We start from the raw sequence: 6,000 nt of genomic DNA on the forward strand, positions 1-6,000 counted from the left end.
TCCACAGACGGATACTGCGCTCCTTGGATGTGCACAGGCAACTTAAAGTTTACTTGGACAGGACTAAACCTCTCAGGAAATCTGAACAACTGCTGGTTGCATTTGGTGGTTGCATTTGCTGCAGGGGCAGAGGGGAAGGCCATTTCAAAGCAAACCATTTCTAAGTGGATAGGCCATTGCATTCATTTCTGCTATAAGCACCATGGAAAACCTACCCTTCGGGATAAGACCACATTCATAGGTTCACAGTTTAGTACTAAGCTAACTGCCCTTGCGAGCCGTTCAACCAGGGCTGCATCTACCACTACAGCCTTTCTCAGAGGTGTCCCTACCAGGGACATCCTAGAAGCTACTACCTGTAGTTCTGTACATACCTTCACCAAGCATTACCACTTGCCTATTTTTTCTAAATCCAGAGCTGGCTTTGCCACTGCAGTCTTGCAGGGCCTTATAGCTGGTCATAATGCTATCTTATTACCTCCTCCCATCCTTAGCTTTGGAAATCTACCCAAATGTGATGTTTGCAACAGTAAAACACGAAGTAGTACAGTTGTGTACACCTACCGTAAATGTAGATGTTCGAGTGTATTCACTGTTGCAGTCCTGGTTACCCTCCCTCCAGCCCCCTGACTTCTGTTTGCTATACCTCTCTTCTTGTTTACTGTATTTAAGCTTTCTGGAGTATTTGCTTATCATTGGGGGAATAACCTTCTATGTAATTGCTTCCCATTATGGGGGCATCTGACATCCGGGGCAAGAAAAACTGATGTAATGGCGTCGGTTGCATGCTTTATACCCCTGACGTCATGGAAGAAGAGACAGCAACCGACGCATGACCCAAGACTTTGATAATCAGGCTGGCTGAGGACTACTTGCAAGCAGATAACCCAAATGTAATGACTGCAACAGTGAATACACTCTTAACATCTAAATTTATGGTAAGTGTACACAACTGTACTTTCTCGTGACAGTCCATCCATGGAGCTCTTTGTTCAGAACAGTAAAGGACATGAAGGGCTTTTCATAACTGGCACTAAAGGCACTGTGCTTACAAAAAAAAGGCTGCAGGCCATCAAGGTGAATGAAGGGTTGCATGCATTCGGTCTGTTTCTGGTTTCACTGCAGCTGCATTTTCCCCTAACAACTTCCAAAAAATACAACCTGCTTAGAGCCTGTAGTTTCAAGTATTTTATCAAATTTCATCAGAATACATATGCAACTGAGATTAGAAGGGGCATATATTTTTCACAAGAGGGACAAATGACATGGAAAATCTACTGAATGGCTGGAATGAAATTAGTAATGGAGAACTGTTAGGGGCCATGGATGTCGGGCATACCTCAACCTCTCAGTGCAAGAAGTCTTGACAAAGACAGAAATAATGAGGGGAGAAAAGCCCAAAAATAGGGACGCATTTAAAATTTAAATATTGCTCCTATAAACTTACAAAATGTTGCTAGAATAACATGTTTTGAATTATTGTGTAATTTCTGAAGAATATGAAATGTGAAACTAAAATATCTGTCATTATTTAGTTAGTTCAAATATTCCCATTCCTAGACGACCTCTTAGTTCAGGCAGCAGACAGAGAATCCCTCCTCCATCATTTGTAAGACCTCCTTCTCCTGCTGCAGTCTCTAGGGTTCCTGATAAATTTCCCAAAATCCCAACTCGATCCAGCACAGGACATTGTCTTCTTGGGATGCAGAATCAGAACAGACATCATGATGGCCTCCCTTCCAGGGGGAAAAAGTAATATCTCTCTCCCACCACCTTCTCTCTGCCCTTCATTCATCAGTACTGTCTGACGGGCAATTCCTGAGACTACTGAGGTACATAGCAGCCACTATCCCCATGCTACCTCTAGCGAGGTTACACATGAGGAAATTTCAGTGGTACCTTCGCTCAGTCTGGACCCAGCACTCCCACCCCCTTGAGTTCAGGGTTCCACTCCTCCCCTGTCTCCACCAAGAACTGAAATGGTGGCTAGCTCAGGTAGCCCATAATCCTGGACTACCCCTGCAAATGCCTCCCTCCTTCCAGGTCATGCACACTGATGCCGTTGATCTGGGCCCAAGGAAAGTGCAAGGTTTGTGGACAGACAGACACAAACAAGAGCACATAAATCTCAGGGGAATGGGAGATATTCTCCTCACGCTGCAGACTTTCCCAACCCTCCCTCCAGCAGGGCCTCCTAAAGATCTTCACAGACAACACCACAGTCATGTGGTACCTCAACAAGCAAGGAGGGTCCAAGTCCTACATCCTATGCAAACTAGCTGTACAAGTATGGGAGCTGGCTACCTCTCAGGGAATCACCCTCCAGGCAGCCTACATCCCATCCCAACACAACTCACAGGCAGATTCACTAAGCAGAACCAAATCAGACGGCCACAAATGGATGCTGTGAAGAGATGTGTTTCTAAATATGGTCCACAGGTGGAATATTCCATAGATAACCCTGTTCGCCTCCTGCACAAACAGTCAACTCCAGAGCTATTCTCAATGTCATGGAAGGGCAGATTCCTGTATGCTTCCCCCCTTCCCATTAATCCAGAAAGTCCTACTGAAAATTCAGCAGGACTCCCCAAAAATCTTGTTGGTGACTCCCTACTGGCCGAGGCAGCACTGGTTCCCTCTGTTTCTTCATCTGTCCAAGGGCAATCATCACAACTGGCCCACCTCACACAGCACAAGGGGACACAGATACATCCACAGTGGCAGTCTCTGCACCTCACCCTGTGGCAGATAAGATTATTATCCCCCTTCAGACACCTGTACAATGAAGACATGCTTTCATTCTTGCAGGAGGTCAGGAAACCCAGCACAAGAAAACCCTATAGCTCCAAATGTAAAAGGTTTTCTATCTGGTGTCATAAAAGACGGATCGGCTGGACAGCGATATTCCCCTGATTCTGTCTTGCCTGTGTGAACTCTTAGTCAGGTTTGCCCTACTCCTCTCTAAAAGCACACCTGTCTGCCAATTCTGCCTGCCTGTGGACCCTCCGCTGGCATCCAGATTACCAGCCAAACTTTTCCTCAGTGGTGTTTTGCACCTAAGACCGCCCAGGAAACAGTCTCCCTCTCCCTGGGATCTTAATTATGTGTTAGAAAAACTCATTCTGGCGCCCTTCAAACCAGCTGACAGGGCCTCCATAAAGTTTTGCACATGGAAAACTGTACTGCTAGTAGCTTTGACCTCGGCCAGAAGGATCTCAGAGCTTCAAGCCCTTATGGCTACACCCCCTTTTCTGTTTTTTCATATGGACATGGTCACCCTTAGGACAAACCCTTCCTTCACTCCCAAGGTGGTCAACATTCCTTGAATCAGGCTATCCACCAAACTGGACCATATCTCCAAGGCCGGGGCAGGGTTTGCCACAGCTGTCCTGCATGGATTCCTGGAGTCCTCTTCCAGGCCACCTTCCAGTCAGTAGTGAGCTTTGGTACTCGCCCAACAGTAGAATACTGCAACATTGGAATAAAAGGACATAGGAAAGTTGTGTGAAATCTTACCATAACCACAGATGTTCTTCTCTTCCATGTTGCAGTATTCCTTCCCCCTCTTACTCTCCTCGGCTACTGCACAGGCTATGCTTTCCAGGACTGGCACTGTCTGGGACTGCTATCTAAGTTCTGAGGGCTGGTGTGTGCAGACGTCGCCTTTATGGCCCACGTTCCTGCCCACCTCGGACGTCCGACACACCAAGAGGGACTGAAAGTCTTTGGAAACCTGGCTGGACAACCTGATCAGAAGAAGGGTAAATCCAACAGTAGAGTAATGCAACATGGAAGAGAAGGAGATTTTACACAGCTTTCCTTTCACATGCCTTAGATTTGCTAGCTGTAACCACCTACCTGCAGAAATCACATCAGTAACTCTACAAGAGTTTAAAAATCAGTACATAAACAGCTTGCCATTCAAAATAAATACATTTGCTTTGGTGAAAGCTACTAGCTTTCTACTGCAGATGTATCTCACAAGATGCTGTCTAGCGAAGAACTCTGCAGGTAAAACTGTATAGCTTTGTGTGTATCTTTTCCTGTGATTCTTTCACCTGATAGTTTGCATAAGGGTTTAAAGAAAATGTTGTATGTGGTTCTTTATGCTTTGCTTTCTATTGATGGTGCATTAATGTATACACTCAGTTTAACTGTATAATTTTTTAAGTTATGTTGCACAGTTATTTTATGATTTTCTTTAGCTAGTCATTTACTGTAACTTTTGCTATACTGTCATACTTTGTGATCTTCAGTTGCAGCTGAATGGGTCAGTAGACAAGCCCACCTTACTTGGTCAATAGATGAGTAATAAAACTGAAGAGTAAATGCGTTTCAAAGCTTGAGTTATTCAATTAAAAAGGCATGTCATATTTATAATGTTGATATAAAAAAATCCTTGGCATCATTGAATTCCTGCATAGTACAACAATGCTTTGTATTGTATTATAAGATAACTATATTAAAATCTCACAAGTTTATCTGATTTCTGTTTTTTTTTTTTAGGATTTTCCATTGAAGTAGCGATCATTCCAGGAAGCAGATTTACACCATGCACAGACTGTAATGATGCCTTTAAAAGGCTGCTGTTCCAAAGATCTGCAGTTCGATGGTCATTGATAAACTTCCATATGGTCCAGAGATTATATGTTTTACAGATAAATAAACAGTTATGTTTTTTTCAACCTTTGTCTGTTTCCATTTTCGTAATTGCTTCGATTTTTAAGTTTGCAAATTATATCATGTCTTTGGGTGTTGTGTAGTTGCCTGAGTACGCAAGTGTGCAAGCCATGTACCTTTCCTACATTTATTTATTTACATTTGTTTACCGGGAAATTCCGACTGGATGCAGGTCCTTTTTCAGCGGATGCCCGGGGAGAAAAGCTCCACATCATGTACATGATAGAGATACAAAGTTGCAGCAATAGTAAACAACATTACAGGTTGTTGGCTTTAATATAATAAGATATTGATTATCAACAGTATATACAGAAAATAGGTTCATAGGTTGGTACTAGGCTATCAGCCCTAGGGCCTATACAAGCCTAGCCATAACAATTCCCTGGCTATTTCTTCCCACATTATTTACTTTCCTGGACCCCTGTCTAGCAGGGCAACTGATGTGATCCCGGGGGTGAATTTCCTTTCTCCCATCCAATCGTCAAGGTTCCTCTTGGAGGTCCAAAGAGGCACTCTGCTTGACATGTATGGGCAATCTATTCCAGAGTCTGTGGAGTCTCTGGGTCAGGAACCTATCCCTCCAGCATGTTTTGTTTATTGTGATGACAAGGTTTAGATCCCTGGAGCATGTAGCTCTGAGGGATTGGGATTTCTTTAAGTGTAGCATGTCCAACAGCTCTGGGTTTGACATGGCCTTGTATGTTAAGCAGAGATCGCCTCTGAGTAGACGATATGCGACATATAGCTGGAGTTTTTTAAGGCGGTCAGCGTAGGGCATCTGCTTTAGGCCTGTGATTCTTTTAGTGAGATATTTATGAGGCCTTTCCAGTTGTTGCAGATGTCTTGAGAGGTACATACCAAATGGGGCGTTGTATTCTATAATGGGTCTAATGAGGGATGAGTGCAGTGGGACAATGACCTCCTTTTTTCTGGATGAAAAGCCCTTCATGATGAGGTGTGCCACAGAAGGATTTCCTGACTGTTGTGGTGATGTGGTTATCGAAGGTGAGACCACTGTCTACCTGTGTCCCTAAGTCTCTTATCACACTTTCTGTGTTTAGTGTACTGCCACCTATATGGTAATTCATGGATACATGTTTTTTCCCAAACGGGATAACGATACATTTCTTGGCATTGAGCTTGAGCCCATGGCTTTGGCACCAAGCATCTGTTTCTGTAAGGCCCTTTTGTAGAGTACCCACATCATTTGGGGATTCAATAATGGCTCCCAGTTTGCAGTCATCTGCAAACTTTGTTAGCCAGAGTCCCTTAGTGTTGACCTGTACTTCAGAGAAGTAGATGCCAAACAAGAGCGGCCCC

At 44.0% G+C, this 6,000-nt stretch overlaps 1 protein-coding gene across 2 annotated transcripts in view; it reads left to right on the plus strand.

Annotated features, from left to right (window-relative positions):
• Nucleotides 1–4,685, plus strand: part of TMEM258 (transmembrane protein 258) — a 107,433-nt gene extending 102,748 nt beyond the window's left edge. For both annotated transcript variants that reach the window (XM_044067449.1, XM_044067450.1), the window contains exon 4: nt 4,507–4,685. The gene's annotated coding sequence lies outside the window, so the exon portion shown is untranslated. The remainder of the gene's footprint in view (nt 1–4,506) is intronic.
• The last annotated feature ends 1,315 nt before the right edge of the window (nt 4,686–6,000 follow it).

Source organism: Protopterus annectens, chromosome 3.part1 (assembly GCF_019279795.1).
Source record: "Protopterus annectens isolate FY-2018-M chromosome 3.part1, PAN1.0, whole genome shotgun sequence".
NCBI lineage: Eukaryota > Metazoa > Chordata > Ceratodontiformes > Protopteridae > Protopterus > Protopterus annectens.